Source organism: Mobula birostris, chromosome 5 (assembly GCF_030028105.1).
Source record: "Mobula birostris isolate sMobBir1 chromosome 5, sMobBir1.hap1, whole genome shotgun sequence".
In the NCBI taxonomy this organism is placed as follows: Eukaryota; Metazoa; Chordata; class Chondrichthyes; order Myliobatiformes; family Myliobatidae; genus Mobula; species Mobula birostris.
Window position 1 is genome coordinate 45,752,830 of NC_092374.1, and position 19,281 is coordinate 45,772,110.

Genomic DNA, 19,281 nt, shown 5'->3' on the forward strand with positions numbered 1-19,281 from the left:
CAATAAAGTATGACTATGACTTTACCATGAAGTCGTCTGGTTTTGCTTGCTTTACAGCAAAATATTCAGCATACACCAGCTGTAACATCAGTGGTGTCGCAAATGCTGACACAACAGACCCATCAAGTTCCAGTTAGTTTATCAGATATTTTGTATGACAGCAGCTTTTGTGCATTTTACTAAATTTTAAAAAAGCTGTATTCATTTCAATAGTTCAACAATGCAAGTCAGTTTTGATGAAATAAATCTCACTCTGCCAACAAAGGAAAGCATTGATTCATCTTGGCCACATTTGATTCTTCCCTCTACCAATATAGGTAGTTGCCCTCCATTGCGATCACACTCACCTGATTACCACCTCTCCATGCATATTTGGGGACTGTGTTGCAATGCACCTTCGCTCTGTCTGCCATGCCAGGCAGGAATTCCTGGTGGCCAGTCACTTCAATCCACTTATCATTCCCGTACCGACTTGTCTGTCTATGGTCTCCTCCTCTGCCAGGTCATGGCGCAATGAAAATTAAAGGAAAGACACCTCATAGTTTGCCTAGGTGGTCACCAACCTGGCGACATGAATATTAAATTCTCAAACTTTTGGTAACTACTCTCCCCATCCCTTTTCCCTTATTTTTTTTTCTTTTTTCCTTCAAATAGGCTGCCATCACCTTTCACCTCCTTCTCCCCATCACCAACACACTTTTCCACTCCCCACCTCTCTCCTTATTCCATATCCCACCTTCCTCTCATATCAGATTCCATCACCTTCACCACTTTGTCATTTCCACCAATCACCTCCTCTCTTCTGACATTATTCCTAATCTCCCCTTCACTCATTTGCCTGTCAGTCCCATTATTTCACCTGAATCCATCTATCACCTGCCAGTTCCTGCTGCACCCCTTCCCTCTACTTTTCGTACTATCTCCTCTTTCTTTCCAGTCCAGATGAAGGGTCTTAACCTAAAACATGGACTGAACTTTTCCTTCTGTGGATGCTGACTGGCTCACTTTTTGTATTCTTCCAGGTTCCAGCATCTGCTACCTCTTGTGTCTCTATCTACATTTAATTTGTTCTTGAAAAACTCAGTATCCTTCATGAATTCCAATTGTTTAAAACACTCAACAGGTCAATCTCTTTTGTTGATAAGTACTGAGACAGGCACCATTAAGGGTCTCACTGTTACTTCTTACCAATAATGTTTTTTTTCCCCCAATTGCATTCCCTTGTAATTCGTGATAGAGAAACCTACCATTTGAAATGCAATGTTCTCTGAGATCAGCTACCCCAGATGGCACACATTCCTGATCCATTCTATAACTGAACTGACACTCAACTCTTCAACATCTCAGCTCTCTGGAAACTTTTGAGAAATCTGATCAGTTAATTTGAGGGGTATATAATGGAAAGAGTCTACCTTTAAGCCAGTTAAAATGTGATATATATTGACTCATTCCTCAACGGAAATCTAGTATTGACAACAATCCTTTGGAATGACAATTTATGCAAATTTAAAACTGACTCAGTTGTCCATTAGATTACTAAAATCCCAGAGGCCTCAACATGATTAGAAGATACAATTATACCATCATAATTTAACTTTTACTCAAACCATATTTGCTTTAGTCTAACCACAGGCAAAATCTCACAGCATAAGTGTCACTGATACTTCACTCCCCTTTGTGTTCAATGCCCCTTATGCACCATTTGAAAGGGACAGCAACACAATGCTTTTTCCAATTCCCTCAGTAGTTGTCCCCTGAGTTCTCTGTGTCAGAGGCCAATGTCAGAACATTCTTCCAGAGGATGAACCCTCACATCAGGGCCCAACAGGGCATCTGGCCAGATACTGCTGACCATTTTTTGGTGTGTTCAAGGACATCGTTAACCTCTCACTACTACAATCTGAGGTACTCAACTGCTTCAGAAGAGCAGCAATCATACTGCTTATGGCTAGATTTATCTTTTACCTGAGCAAGGGCCTGGACCAACAGCAATTTGCCGAGCGGTACAACAGCAATGCAACAGACAAAATCTCACTGGCTCCTGTGCTTTGGAGCACTTAGACAAGAGTGAAACAAACATCAGGCAGCTACTTACCATTTACAGCTTGGTGTTCAACACCATCACCTCTCCAACATCAATCACAAAGCTTCAAAACATGGGCCTCTATATCTCTGTCTAGAACTAGATCTTCACCTTCTTCATTGGGAAACCAGAGTTACAGCAGATCAGGACAAACCTCTCCTCGTCACTGACAATCAATACAGGTGCACATCAGGAATGTGTACTTAGTCCACAGCTCTAGTCACCATTCTGCATTCAAGACTGCGTGGCTAGGCACAGCTCAAATACCATCTGTACGTTCGCTGATGACTCCACTATGGTTGGTAGAACCTCAGATAGCAATTAGGAGGCATACAGGAGTGAGATAGGTCAGCTGGTTGACTAATGTTGTAACAACCACCTAACACTCAACATCAACAAGGTGAAGGAATTTATTGTGGATAACAAAAACAAGATGTCATGAGAACACACACCAGTCCTCAGTGGAAAGGGTGAGCCGCTTCAACTTATTAGGCATCTACATCTCTGTGGATCTATCTGGGCCAACACTTTGATGAATTCACGAAGAAGCCATGCCAGCACCCATACTTCATGGCTTACAAATATCTATAGATATAGAACAGAGAGCATTCTGACTGGTTGCATCATAGCTTGTAATGGAGGCTGCACTGCTTCCAATCACAGGAGGCTGAAGATGGTCATGGACTCAGCTGGCTCCATCACAGTACAGCCCTCCATACTGATGAGGAGATGCCTCAAGAAGGCAGCATCCACCACTTCAGTTCTCACTCTCTATTACTATTATCAGAAAAGAGACACAGAGTCTCAAACAACCTCTGCCATCAGAACTCATGAACACTACTTTATGCACTATCTATTTATTGTGGACCTTATAGTACTTCTTCTGGTCTTTGCACTGCTGCCAAAAATCAACAAATTTCACAACACAAGTCAGTGTTAAAAAACCTGATTATGACTTACTACTGCTCTTCACATGATTAATTTTCATCCATACAGACAGAAGTCTCAAAGGATGAAGATGTTAAAAGAACTTCATTCCAAGTCCAACATGTCAGATAGCGCATCCTGTTCATAAACGTCAGTTAAGGAGATAAATATACGTTTAATTGGTGTCGGCTTCCAACTTAATTCTAGCACTGTTTTCTAATAGATGGAATTAGTGTCTGTTTCCAATTCAATTTTAGCACTGTTTTCTAATAGATGGAAAAGTCAAATGCTGGCTTGTCCACTTTCCCCTTGATTATCTCGCCTGGAAACTTCTAATGAGATATTTGAATGACTGAAGAAAGGAAGCCAAAGATTTTTGAATAAATGTTTATCCATACACAGAGAAACAAGAATTAAACACTAAAGACCAAGGAACTTTCATCAGTTATCTCCTGTCCTTCCTCCCCTTCCTTCATCATCTTCAGAAACTTGAAGGTCAATCACAAGTTAGCTGAGTGCAAAGGGCTGGATCAGCTACAACTGTTCCTTAGAGTTGGTAGGTCATCAGAAATAAATTGGGATATTGTGGGATTTTATTTCCAAGACATGTAGAATAAAATGGCCAGAGTTTTGTTGGGCCAAAATAAATCTTTAAGGCCTTAACCAGAATACTCTGCAAACCCATAACCTCAGTGGGAATAATGTCCAAGCTCATGGCCTCAGTATTATTGGAAGAATGTGAAGGCTTTACGTTGAGGGCAGCACAGCATTACTGGGTTGTTGTATGGTCTCTGATTTGGGAAACACAAGTACTACGAATTTTAAGCGTGTACACCAAGCTGAATGTGATTACAGGCAGATACAACAGAAATGCCTCAATAATTGGAAAGGAATAAACAGTTGATATTTCAGGCTGAGATTCTCCAAAGCCTGAAACATAACTGCTTATTACTCTCCATAGATGCTGCCAGACTTGCTGAGTTCCTCCAGCATTTTGCATATGTTACTCTGGACTTCCAGCATCTTAATCCCTTGTATCTCAACAATACTAGCTTTGACCCAGTAAATAAAAGAAAACAGAAAAACTGTAAATTAAGAAATGTTCGCAAGAATTGTCACGTATTTTGAATTGTGTTCAATAGAAATACCCTTAATACTTTATGTCTGTTTCTTTGGAGCACTTTATATATGTTTATTATTTCACAACTTAAGACAGTTTAGAATAATTCTGTTAATTTGACTCCCTCTCAAGCTCCTCCCACCCACACTACACTTAACCAAGTCCATCTGAATGGTACACTCAGGGACTCAGGAAAGCTTCTTCCCCTCTGCCAACCGATTTCTAAATGGACATCGACCCATGAACACTACCTCAATTTTATTATTCTGTTTTTGCACTATATTTAATTTAGCCATTAATTGTTCTCATACATATACATACATACACACACATATATATATATATATATATATATATATATATATATACACACATACATATATATACACACACACACACACTTACTGTAATTGATTCACTTACTTATTTTTTTCTATATCATGTACTGCATTGTACTACTGCTGCTAGGTTAACAAACTGCACAACATATGCCGGTGGTATTAAAACTGATTCTGATTCTGACTACCTTAAATTTGAAGAAAAATGCCAAATAAAGTTTCTTTGTAATGAATATAGCTAAATGCCCACAAAACCAAAATAGCATGTGCACAAAAGCAAAAATATTTTCTACTTTATTGTCACCAAACAATTGATACTAGAATGTACAGTCATCACAGCGATATTTGATTCTGCGCTTCCCGCTCCCTGGATTACAAATCGATAGTAAATATTAAAAATTTAAATTATAAATCATGAATAGAAAATAGAAAAATGGAAAGTAAGGTAGTCCAAAAAAACTGAGAGGCAGATCTGGATATTTGGAGGGTACGGCCCAGATCCGGGTCAGGATCCGTTCAGCAGTCTTATCACAATTGGACAGAAGCTGTTCCCAAATCTGGCCGTACGAGTCTTCAAGCTCCTGAGCCTTCTCTCGGAGGGAAGAGGGACAAAAAGTGTGTTGGCTGGGTGGGTCGTGTCCTTGATTATCCTGGCAGCACTGCTCCGACAGCATGCGGTGTAAAATGAGTCCAAGGACGGAAGATTGGTTTGTGTGATGTGTTGCGCTGTGTTCACGATCTTCTGCAGTTTCTTCCGGTCTTGGACAGGACAACTTCCATACCACGTTGTCATGCACCCTAGAAGAATGCTTTCTACAGTGCATCTATAAAAATTAGTGAGGGTTTTAGGGAACAGGCCAAATTTCTTTAGTTTTCTCAGGAAGTAAAGATGCTGGTGGGGCTTCTTGGCAGTGGACTCTGCTTGGTTGGACCAAGTCAAGTCATTTGTGATATTGACCCCGAGAAGCTTCTATATATCTATATAGAAATACACATTTATATATATATAAAAATAAATGTGGAGTGTCAAACCAAAGGATGTCCAGTTCTGCCAGTGCTAATGTCAACAACTGTCTTTTAGCTAATGTGTTGTACCTTTAACCACTTCAAAGGCAAACCCATTTGTTTGTCTGCTGAGATGAAGAATATTTGAATATGAGAAGTTTAATTTGGCAGACTAGTTGACAGGAGCAACATGCGTAGGCAGTTGTTTAAACAGGATAGCCAAGCATGCACAGAACAGAGCAACCAGTTTAAACACTACAGCTAATGAGAGAATTCCAAGCTACAGGCAAAGTGATAGAGGAATGGAGTTTACTCCTGTGAGAACAAAGGATGAGAACATACAAATATTCGTTCAATGCAAATATCTGAAAGAGAAGCAGTGCCTTTTCATTTTAGGATTCATTTTTAGTTGTAGGTATCAAGCCTAGCTCTACAGCTGGAGTTCATCCAAGCCAGATTGTGGTGGTGGTCCATTGACTGAATTTTATTACATCATTCCAGCAAAAAATTTGATACTTTGACGCCATCTGGCACGTGTGAATCTTGACAGAGAGTTTCACCCAGCTATTCAAACTCAAATAGAGAAATTGGACCAGAACAGGTTTATCTGGGTGCTTGTTATGTTTGAACTGCAAGCCAAAAGCCCTCAACTGGAATACAGGATATGTACAGGTATGCTTCCTGTGGATTTCAATTTAAGAACAAATTACTATTCCCTTTCTACTGGTAATTGAGCTGACATCCACATGGAATGAAAATTCAACTTTCCCCGTGAATTACAAAAATCGGGAAAACACAACTTAATTTAGTTTATGCTCTGGATGTGCCAACAATTTAACAATTTTCAACTGTACATGCTTGTATTAATCCATGTAAACTCAAACATGAATGAATAATAGTTTTTTTATCTTCAAATCCCAGATTGAACAGTCACAATTGTATCACACTGATCACTTTATTTCACAAAGTAATTCAATTACTCTGCAAATCCTCCACTCTCAGTGCTTCAAGAGCACCATGGGAACAGTGGAGGTTGAAGATGGCTCCATGAAGACAGAATGAAATTGTGAGATTTGACCACAGGCCACGAAAAGCAATGAATTAAGTGAAAGACAAACTGTGCAAAATGTGACTTGATTAAGCAGCCAAACATACAATCACCCAACCAGTGTTGAATTTGATGAGATACAAGCTACAAATTTGTTGCTGAGTTACAATGTCTCAGCCAGAGAACCTCGTTTTTATTGAAAATATATGTACTCTACAGATAATTGCAATTAATCTCAATTTTCTTTTGCTCTTTCTTGAATATTTTTGCTCAAATCAGAACACCACAACTCTCCGCACAGTGACACAGATAGTGGAACCACTTTGTCACAGCTCCACAGACCCAGATTTGTTCAATCCTAACCTCAGGTGCTCACTGTGTGGAGTTTGCACATTCTTGCTTGTAATCCAGTGGGTTTCCTCCAAGAAGTCTGGATTCCTCCTACATTGCATACACATGCAGATTTATAGGTTAGTTGGCTGTTGTAAATTATTCCTGGTGTGTAGGGAAGAGGTTACCTGGGGGGGTTGAGGTAAATCCAGGAAGAACAAAAAGAGATGAGTGAAAGTGGGTGCTAAGCAGTCAGCACAGACTTGGTGGGCTGAAGAGTCTGTTTATCTGACAACTCTATGTCTAAGAATGCAATTAATACGTACAAAATGTTACACGCACATTTGAAACTCAATCCTTCTGAATTAATGACTTCCTACCAATATTAATTTAAATCTGTATTCTGAGCTGTAGTCATTAACTTCAAGTCAGTTTGCACCTGTGAGGTCATTGAGTTAGCAGCGAAAAAAATCCTTCCTTTGTGGTGATTTGTATGAACAATAGTCCTGATCAGACTAACAGAATTTTAATACACCAGCTGATTACACATGGCATTGTTCAGTGCACAAAGATAGAACATTACATCATTTGATGGGCATTGGAATAACACAATACTAAGGTGTAACATGATCTGACCAGCTGCATTCCTCTAAGAGCAAGTCTTCCTGAAATCAATTACAAGATAACTGCACTTCGGTGACAAGGCAACGGGGTCATGTCCAATGCAAAAAAATGTGAAGAATCTCCTTGACGATGGTGTAACGTTTTCTTGGCTCCTGTAAATTAAAGTGGGTGGCAAGAAAATGTGAGAAAATGCATTCGAAACATAAAAATCTATCAATCCCTCCATAAAGCAGCTCACTCTGCTAGTTAAAATGGAAGTACACAAGGCATAAAATTCATTACAGGAATTATAAATTTCAGACCGCTCTTCAATCCTGAGTAATGTTGGTAAATGGTTTATTATTGTCACATGTACCAAAGTACAGCGTAAAACTTCATTTTGCATTACAGCCAGATAGATCATTCCAAAACATCAAAAACATTGAGGTATAGCTAAGCAAAAGCAAGAACAGAATGCAATAAAAGTGTGTTACAGTTACGGAGAAAGTGGGCTGCAGATAGACAAGTGCAATATTTTTCTTTTCCTATAATAGCTAATGTTCATCCTCAAAATTAAATTGTAAAACAGAATGCAGTAGAAGGACAAAAATACACTATCCAATGATTCAGAAATCCCAATGGTTTGACATCTGGCTCACTCCCTTCCAATTGCTTGAGCACCTGATCACAAGGTCCATTCGCATTCATACATTCCAAGCTGTTTTACCTGTGCACAGCTTCCACTCTCTCCCTAAACTGAAGCAGGTCCCACTTCCTACAGTTGAAAGTTTGTGGGTTCCAAGGAAATCTATTGCAATGCACTGAGACCTCTACATAAAAGAGAATTTAAACCAGTAGTGGAGAAAATCTGCTGGTCCAGCACCAAAGTCCTGAGCATGCTGAACTAACAAGAGTTTTGTTGGAATAGTTTCAGACTCAACATGCCAAAACATAGCTTCATTGGGCACCAGCACAGTAAAGTTGTGAAATAAGCTTATTGTCTGAAGTAGCCTGCTTTGCTCGCCTGTTCAAAAGTTGTCAAATCAGTTTGTTTTTAAAAATTCTAATGAATTTTATGTTTCTGAAGCTATGTTCCTTGGCCTTTACATCAAAGAAGCCAGTCTTGAGGGGCTTAAAACAAACTACCGAAACTAGAACCTTTGATTGGGTAAGTATACTGTCCACCTTAACATTTGAACCTAGAAGAGGAGATGGTTGGGTTAGGGAAATGGGAGTGAGAAAGAGGGAGAAGAAAACCTTAAGACAGAGGGTATGGACTAGAGCGTGTACGTGAATCCATGCGGTCATAATATATCTACACAAACTGTGTGCCTGGATTTCTGTATCTGCATGCTAAATCTATACAACTGAGCCTGCTCTCTATCTTGGACCTCTTTACCACTGATGTAAAATGTCTTTCTTCCTGACTACACGTTAATGAGGAACATAGATAGGGAGATATTCAAAGGCTTCTCTGCAAGGTGGAAAAGGCAAATACTAGAGGGTATAACTTTAAGGTGAAATGGGGGAAAGACAAAAGATTTACAAGGAAAAATCATTTTTTAAACAGCTTGAGAGCCTGAAATGCACTGCTTGAGGAATCAGAATCAGGTTTAATATCACCAGCATACGTCGTGAAATTTGTTGTTTTGCAGCAGTAGTACTTCACAATTTATAATGAAAACTATAAATTACAATAAATTTATATATTAAAAAAAGAAAACTAATTTAAATCAATAGTGAATAAAGAGAGAGAAAAATACTTAAGAAGCGTTCATGGTTTCATCATCCATTCAGAAATCTGATGGTGGAGGAGAAGAAGCTGTTCCTGAAACGTTGAGTGTGTGTCTTCAGGCTCCTGTACTTCCTCCTTGATGGCAGCAATAGAAGAGGGCATGTCCTGGGTGATGGGGATCCTTATGGATGGATGTCGCCTTCTTGAAGGTGTCCTGAATCCTGTGGATGCTCGTGCCCATGGAGCTGACAGGGCTACAACTTCCTGCAGTTTTTTCCAATCCTGTGCTCTGACCCTACATACCAGATATTGATGCAACCAGTTAGGATGCTCTCCACGGTATACCTGCAAGTGTCTCTGGTGACATACCAATTTCTCTCAAATGCTTAATGAAATATAGCCTTCTTTGTAAATGCATTGATATGTTGGACCCAGGATAGATCCTCAGGGACCTTGACAACTACAGTAGGAACTTGAAACTGTTCACCCCTTTCCACTTCTGATCCCTCGATGAGTACTGGGGGGTGTTCCCTCGACTTTCCTTTCCCGAAGTCCACAATCAGTTCCTTGGTCTTACCGACATTGAGTACAAAGTTGTTGCTGTGACACCATCAGCTGATGTCTCGCTCCTGCACGCCTCCTCATAACCATCTAAAATTCTGCCAGCAATAGTTGTATCATCAGCAGATTTACAGGTGGTGTTCGAACTGTGCCTAACCACACAATCATGGGTGTAAAGACTGCAGAACAGTGGGGCTAAGCATGCATCCTTGAGGTGTGCCTGTGTTGACTGTCAGCAAGGAGGAAAAGTCATTTCTGATCCACAGAGTCTGTGGTCTCCTGATGAGAAGTCAAGGATCCAACTGCAGAAGGAGGTTCAGATGCCCAGGTTTTGGACTTTGTTGATTAGATTAAGGGTATGATTTGTGTTGAACACTGAACTGAGCTATAGTCTATAAACAGAAGCCTGAGGAAGCTATTGATAATGTCCAGGTGAACCACAGCAAAGTGCAGAGCCTGTGACATTGCATCAGCTTTTGACCTCTTAGTACGCAAAATGCAGGGGGTCCAGGTCTTTGCTTAGGCAGGAGCTGACTCTACCCGTGACCACCCTCTCAAAGCAGTTCATCACAGTAGATGCCAGTGCCACTGACTGATAGTCATTGAGACAGCTCACCCTGCTCTTCTTGGGCACTGGTACGATCGCTGCTCTTTTGAAGCAGATGGGAACCTCCAACTGCAGCAGTGAGAGATTGGCAATGTTCTTGAACACTCCCGCCAGTTGGTTGGCATGGGTTTGCAGAACCCACCAGGTATATCATTAGACACCTTGCGAGGGTTCACCCTATTGAAAGATGTTCTGATGTCGGCACCCGAGAATGAGATCACAGGGTCACCAGATGCTGCAGGAATTGGCACAGGTGTAGTTTTATTCTGCCTTTCAAGCGTGCATAAAAGGTGTTGAGCTCATCTGGGAATGAAGGATGACTGCCATCCATGATGTTAGATTGCACTTTGTCAGAAGTAATAGCCTGCAAACCTTGCCAGGGCTGACGTGCATCCAATTCTATCACTAACCTGAATTGGAATTGTTTTAGCATCCTTAAAATAGCCTTCCATAGGTCATACCCAGACCTCTTGTATATTTCTGGATCACTGGTCTTGATCGCCGCAGATCAGTAGACTATACATCTCCCATTAGAATCTCCAGTTAATCTCCTGATAGAGGTGGAAGCAGATATTTAAGCAGCCTTTGGACCGACACATCAACAGACAAGCAGTGTTGTGATACAGGCCATGCACAGGCCAATGAGATTAGTTTATTTTGGCATCATAGTTAGCACAGTCAGCATGGACTAAAGAGCCTTCTCCTGCATTGTATTGTTCTAAGTTCTATGTTCATGCATCAGGACCTTGCACTACTCAAAAGCCTTCAACCTTGAGAGACCATGAGAAGGCACAACACCCTGGCATTGACACTCAGCTTCTAAAACAGAGGCATAACCAGAAATACTCTAAAATCTAGAAGTGTTCTTAGAATAAAATTAACTTTTTAAGATCTAAAACTGTAAATTTATATCGTCTATTAATCTCACTTCCAGAATGAGTTCTTCTGTGGTGAAGGATTCCGGATGGCAAGAAAAACTATTCAAATTCGTCTTTAATTTTTTTTTTAAAACTTGTGCCAAATTCTCCTGATCTTACAAATGTTTGCTCCCTTTCCACTGAAAGCTTCCAATTAGTTTTCTGTGTTTTGTTCAGGTTTAAGACTTTCCAATGAGTATTCAGCTGCTTTAATTTGTAGTACAGAAGAGGTCAGAGCAACCAAAATGTCCAGAGCAAACTATCTGAAGATATGTAAACTGTATTCAAATAAATGGAGAACTGGATTTGAGATAGAGGAAGGTGCAAAATGTGTGTTTCCTGGATGACTATTTTTAAAGGTAAACCATTCGAAGATCTATAGCACAGGGAACAGAAGCAAACTTTCACAGAAATCTGATGGAGAGCAGGAAATTTACTGCCTAAAGCTACTGAAACACAAAATAAAAATTCTACTTTATATAAGAGAGTCAAATATTAATATTTGCTTGGAGAGAAAGGTTATCAGGATCACAACAATCGGAAGTGTTGATCTCAACTGCTTTCAGCCGGCCACAACACATGCATGAGGTTTGATGGCAAAGCTATCATTTATCTGCAATGATACCTTCCAAGCAGCGCATCCATTTCGATTAACTGGAGGTTTGAAATGTGAGAGTGGATAAAGACAACTGATAGCTTCCCTCCTCCCCAAAGTCTGTTACCTGGGACTTCACACTTGAAAACAAAGTCTATACATATTTAACACTGTAATTCACTGCTCATCAATGCTTCAATGCAAATTAACATTGGCCATCATTATACCCCAGAAGATTCTACACCAAGTAAAATCTGTGCTTCAGATGAATCCTTTTCCATCTCATCACATACTTATTCAAGCACAATTTAATCATGAACATTGCATCAGCCACGTACACTGGAGAGTTCCTGTATGCTGTTGCCCAGAGATGGCTCTGTAATTTTCTGCATGGATAACCTTCATTCTAACTAGCTGTATATCACATTTTTTATTAAAATCTGCCAGAACAAAAAATATTATTGAAATTTAGAAAGCTCCACACTGCAATTCAAACACGGCAAGAGGCAGGTATAAAATAGAAAGTTCAAAGTTCAAAGTAAATTTAATATCAAATTGGGTATATGTTACCATATACTACCGTGAGGTGCATTTTCTTGCAAGCATTTACATGAAAAAAGAAATAGAATAGTATTTTGTAGTAGTAGGCTGACAAACACCAATCTGCAAAAAACAAACTACAAATAAAAATAATACTGAGAATATGAGTTGTTGTAAAGAGTCACTGAATGTGATTCTGTAGTTCATAGAAAGTAGTGATGAATGAAGTTATCCATGCCTGATGTTTGCGGGGTGTTTCTGAACCTGGTGATGTGGGACCCAATGCTTCTACACCTCTTGTCCAACGCTAGTAGCCAAAAGAGGACACAACCTGGAAGGTGGTGTGTCTTTGATGAATACTGCTTTCTTGTGGCAGTACTCTATGCAACTGTGCTCTGTGGTGGGGAGGACTTCACCCATGACGAACTGGGTGAATAACCCATTTTCTATAGCCTTTTCCATTTCTCAGCATTGTTGTTTCCATACTAGACAATAATGCAAACGGCAAGGGCACTCTTCACCATGCATTAATAGAAGCTTGTTAAAGTTTTTGGTGAAATGCTGGATGTAGGCAAACTGCTAAGGAATTAGAGGCACTACTGTGCCTTCTCTGTGATTTCACCGACGTGCTGATCCCAGGACAATTCCTCTGATATGCTGACGACAAGGAATTTAAAGCCACCGACCCTCTCTACTTGCATTCTTCTAATGAGAACTGGTTCATGGACTTTCGACTTCTACCTCCTGTGGTCAATGATCAGCTCTATGGTTTTGCTGACATTGAGTGACAGGTTGGTGTTGTGGCACCATGAATCCAGAGTTTCAGTCTCTCTCTCCTATTTGCAGATTTGCTACTACCTTTGATTTGGCTAACAACCAGGCGTCATTTGCAAACTTAAGTCGGCATTGCAGCTGTACTTAGCCGCATAAACTTAGGTACAAAGTGCACAGAGCAGGAGCTAAGCACACAGCTCTATGGTGCACTTATGCCGATGGTGAGTGTGGAGAACTTGTCGCCAATTCGTACTCCCTAGGGACTGGCAATAAGGAAAGAGAGGATCTAGTTGCACAGAGAGGTGCCCAGACCTAGGTCTTAAGAATTTAATGTTGAGTTTCAAGGGGATGATAGTGTTGAATGCAGAGCTGTAGTCAATGAGGCTCAAATTTGCCAGAATGCGGCCCACATAATACAAAGACAAATGGCATTTTGGTACAAACTGCTCCCTAACGGTACAAAAAATTCAGACGTTTTGTGCATCTCTGCTTCATGAAAAATAAAATGCTCACTGGTTGCCACTCCACAAACCCTGCCTCATAACAGATGGAGACCTAGAATCAATGTCATGACTAAACACAAGTTGTGTCTTTCACAGCTGCCATGGCTCAACGTGACACTAAGCATTTATTTGGGAAACTGGAAGCAAACGGCTTGATTTTTATGAATGGGGTCATTTTGACAGTAAGCTTGCAGACTCAGCAAGCTAATGGTTCCTGGGAGGGGATTTGGAAATTCAGACTGCATTAGGGAGAACAAGATATAGTTTATGTCAAGCAACTAACGTTGCCCGACAAGAGAGTAGGCAACAAACTTATCACGTAGAACAATATGGAATGATCATGTAAGCCGTATTTTAGAGACACTGAATTGAAAGCAGGTGAACAGAGATGACAAAAGCAAGGCATCAGACACTCATTCATCGAGTCTCATAGACATAATTCCAAACAGCTAACGGTGCCTCTGAACAGTCAGCAAGCCATTATATACTAACAAAAGCCCTTTCACAAACATTCTTTAAAACCCCATACAAGCTTTCTAAGAGATGAAATCTTAAATTCTAACACTCTAAAACAACAGCATAATCCCAATAAACTAAGTGTTCTGCAAGTAAGACTCTCATTCACCATTCTGCGGAGTACATTGCAGTTGGTTGCCTAACTAGTATTTGCCATTCATCAACCCCCCCATATACCAGAATTTATATTTAAAACCAATCACCAAGTGTATGATACGTTGCGAGAAGCATTCTTGGGATCACTAGCTATTACTTTTGATTTCATGCAGTTTTTCTTGTTTTTTTTATGAACAGCAAAGTTGTTCACCTTATGATGAGAAGACTCAAGGAAGGAACTCAGATACTCTAAAGAGGCACCTCACAAGACACAGGAGCACTGAACAAAGATGGAACATAGCATCCTGTCTGGTTGTATCATGGTCTGATATGGCAATTTGAATGTGCAGGAACACAAGAAGCTGCAGAGAATAGTAGCATATCCCTCCCCACCAACAGGAGGTGCTGCCTCAAGGTGGCAACATGCAAAGATCCCCACCATCTGGGCCATGCCATTTTCTTGCAGCTCTCATTGGGCAGAAGCCTCATTCCCACACAAGACTCAAGAACAGCTACCTTCCTTCACCCAGCAAGATCCTGAACCAACCTGCACAACCCTAATCACCATCTCAGTATAGCAACACTACAACGATTTTGTACGCCAATGGACTTTTTGCCCTGTGCTATTTATTTATAGAATTTATGTTTAATTTATATGTTTTTCTTGAGATTTGGTGCTGGGTGCCTCTGATGATATGTTTTTCATTGCACCTATGTACTTGTGCATGTAACAATAAATTCTACTTTGTCTTTGACTCTGAATTCTCGGAAACCAGTTCTAAATTGGTTTATCAGAGGACTTGAACTATTGGAAAACATCAGACTACTCTCCCAGGGAATGTAATCAGGTTTGCACATTCTCCCTGTGAATATGTGGGGTTTCCCCAAATGATTTCCACATCCCAAAGACGGCAGTTTGACAGGTAATGGCATGCCGCAAATTGCCTAGAGTGGGGATTAAGGGTGGAATCTGGGTGAGTTGATGGAGAGTTGGGAAAATAGTTTACAGAGAAACTTAATGACTCGATGGGCCAGAAGAAAATATGGAACGTGCGGTAATATGACCTTGATTGGTTATCATGGACAAGTTGGGCTGAAGGGCCCGTTTCCAAGCTGAGTAACTCCTATGAATCTACAAATCTTGAATGTCTGTTTCCTAAACATGATACACAATGATTATTCTGCATCGTGAGATGGGAAATTAAAGCAAAGCAGGGAAGGGAAGCAACTTGCACACGAACTGCTCTTTTAATTTAGCTCTTCAAACTAAAACAGGTTCCAGTCAGTTTCCTGCAGTTTTCATCGAACGGCACAATTAACTGGATCCTGACAGGCATTAGCAGTGAAAAAATATTGAGTTGATCATTAGCATATTAATAAGAACAGAAGGATGTAGAACAGCATTTTTAGATTTCAACAGCCTAATCCCTTCAAATGACAAATCAGACAAACTATTGGGGATTCTCATCTCTAGGTGCAAGATACTTGCTACTTAATCTCTAAACCAAAATATCTGCTGAAGTATTGGCGGAAGCTAACTCAAACTCAATATGCCTGATGCCGCAAGTTTATCACCATAATGTAGTTCTTTTTATTGAAAAGTACAAACAACAGGATACCTTAGATCCATGCTATCTCTCCAAAATGTTGACTGAGATCGTACTCCCAAAAGACACCTTCAACAAAGCACAACCAGACTGCACACAAGAGCTGCAACGCAGCAATCTTTTTTCCATATAACTTGTAAATACTTCCTGTGGGAGCAAATGCTCATTAAAGAGATTCTGAGCAGACCACCCAAAGAAAAAACACAAGGAACATGATTAGTGATTAGCTGGTGTCTCTCCACAAACCACAACCTTTAAACAATAATACACAACTATGTGATAAAGTTTGCAAGTACACTCTATTGTAACTATCAAAGTATTCTGAGCCAGGGAGAAGCAGGCTCCACTTCTTGCAATAATTCTGAACATCACATGTCATTTGCTGTTGCATACTTGATTAGTGACACCTTGGCAGACACAATTACTAAAAGCACGAACAGATCTGCTCTTTTTATAGGTTATATTGTTACTCTTATGGCATCGAGAATGTTGACTGAAATTACAGGCAGAAAAACAGTGCAATCACTTGTTGAGACAAGCATTGTTTTATTTAACCACTGCTGTTTTTAATCAATGCTTAACAAGGTAACCATTAATCATCTGCAGGCAGAAGAAATTGTCCATTCATAGTCTGCAGCCATACAATAACAGCAGCCTGCACCCTGTCTGTCGATGTCTGCTAGCATCAAGTACAATATGCCAGTTATGAACTTGGAAAATCAAAACACTATTCCCAACTTTTGAAATCAAAAATTAGCCCCAGGATACTAAAAATAACATTTTAAACATTAATAAATGGAATAGCTCCCCAAACCAATGCTGCTTTGTGAAGAAAATGAACATGAAAACAAGATCAATGGGCAAAATTCTGCAGCCTGCACCCTAATTTTACTAGCCAGCAGCCATGCTATGACTTACAGAGTCAGCTGGAGAGTGTCTAATTCCCACAAAGCAGTCAGACAGATAGAGTATGGAAGCAGGCTCTTCAGCCCATCAAGTCAATGTTGACTGTCAAGCACCTATCATACAAATCCTACTATAATCTCATTTTCACTCATCTCTGTCACTCAGCTACATGCCAGGAGCAATTTACATTGGCCATTTATCCTGCCAAACCACACACTTTTGGGACAGGGGAGGAAATCAGAGCACCTGGAGGAAACCCACAAGGTCACCAGAAAAATATGTGAGCTCCTCAATGTGTTGAAACAGATATCTACAGGATCCACCTTTCCACGTAGCCAACAAGACATTCTCAGAATCAGCACAGACCCAGCACAATATTGTCTTCTGGGAGGTGGTTCTCTTCCATACTTCAGCTGTGAATCTCAGAAAAACAGAGTGAAGTGTGGCAGAGGGAAGAGTGAAACAGCTGTGCAGAGTCAGGAGGAAGCTACGCAGCCTTGTGTGAGACACACAGTAAGCATTCCAGTAGAGTATCACTGCCTCAGAATCAGGTTTCATATTACCAGCATACATTGTGACATTAGTTCAGTACAATGAGATACATGATAAATAAATATAGAGAAAAAAAACTGAGTTACATTATGTGTATATATATTTCTATTAAATAGTTAAATTAAAATAGGTAATACAAATAAAAACAGAAATAAAAAGGTATGAGGTAGTGCTCATGGGTTCAATGTCCATTCAGTTCTCTTCAGTATAGAAAGCAGATCAAATACACCCCTTACTCATAATCTCAGCTCGTGCAAAGGAGCTTACACTAATTCTGCTAGAACACACTTTCTTTGAATCCTAAAACAAAATGATCATGCTATATATATAGTCACAGTCGTACTTTATTAATCCCGGGGGAAATTGGTTTTCGTTACAGTTGCTTCATAAATAATAAATAGTAATAGAACCATAAATAGTTAAATAGTAATATGTAAATTATGCCAGTAAATTATGAAATAAGTCCAGGACCAGCCTATTGGCTCAGGATGTCTGACCCTCCAAGGGAGGAGTTGTAAAGTTTGATGGCCACAGGCAGGAATGACTTCCTATGACGCTCAGTGCTGCATCTCGGTGGGATGAGTCTCTGGCTGAATGTACTCCTGTGCCCACCCAGTACATTATGTAGTGGATGGGAGACATTGACCAAGATGGCATGCAACTTAGACAGCATCCTCTTTTCAGAAACCACCGTGAGAGAGTCCAGTTCCATCCCCACAACATCAATGGCCTTACAAATGAGTTTGTTGATTCTGTTGGTGTCTGCCACCCTCAGCCTGCTGCCCCAGCACACAACAGCAAACATGATAGCACTGGCCACCACAGACTCGTAGAACATCCTCAGCAACGTCCAGCAGATGTTAAAGGACCTCGGTCTCCTCAGGAAATAGAGACGGCTCTGACCTTTCTTGTAGACAGCCTCAGTGTTCTTTGACCAGTCCAGTTTATTGTCAATTCGTATCCCCAGGTATTTGTAATCCTCCACCATGTCCTCACTGACCCCCTGGATGGAAACAGGGGTCACCGGTACCTTCGCTCTCCTCAGGTCTACCACCAGCTCCTTAGTCTTTTTCACATTAAACTGCAGATAATTCTGCTCACACCATGTGACAAAGTTTCCGTAGCCCTGTACTCAGCTTCATCTCCCTTGCTGATGCATCCAACCATGGCAGAGTCATCCGAAAACTTCTGAAGATGACAAGACTCTCTGCAGTAGTTGAAGTCAGAGGTGTAAATGGTGAAGAGAAAGGGAGACAAGACAGTCCCCTGTGGAGCCCCAGTGCTGCTGATCACTCTGTCGAACACACAATGTTGCACACACACACACACCATACATACATTTGCTCTTGATATATATATATATATATATATATAAAAAACAAATTTTTTATATATATATATATATATATATATATACACACACACACATACATATACATATATTATATTCAAGTTGCAAAACACAGGGATTTGAACAAATTAAACCTCGATGAACCCACAGATACAAATACTAGGTAACTTAAATAAAGAATTCATTTTGTCCAGTGTAAATGTCAAACTAATTTGTTTTAACTTGGTATTATCCTTAAAGTATGAAATAACATGCAGGGAGTATGTCATGAGGATGGTTTCTAACAGAGGAAAAATGATGTAGGTAATAATTACTATGCTTGTACTTCTAACTCCTACTCATAGAAAGGAACTCCAGCTCAATCAAACCACAGCAACAGTAAATGCTTTAACATAAGAACTGATGAATACTAAACCATGTTATTATTCATTAGCTGAACAATTAATCAAATAGACCCTTTTCATTACCAATACATATAACTGGGAAGAGATGTACTTCTCATATCTGCCTGCAACCAGATCATATTGTAAGACTGAACAAAATAAAGAAAGATGGAAATGTGGTTGC

The 19,281-nt window shown here is 40.1% G+C and overlaps 1 protein-coding gene across 5 annotated transcripts in view; it reads right to left on the reverse strand.

Moving 5' to 3' along the window:
- LOC140197677 (adhesion G protein-coupled receptor L3-like) overlaps positions 1-19,281 on the reverse strand; it is a 587,218-nt gene that overhangs the window by 496,324 nt on the left and 71,613 nt on the right. The window lies entirely within an intron of this gene.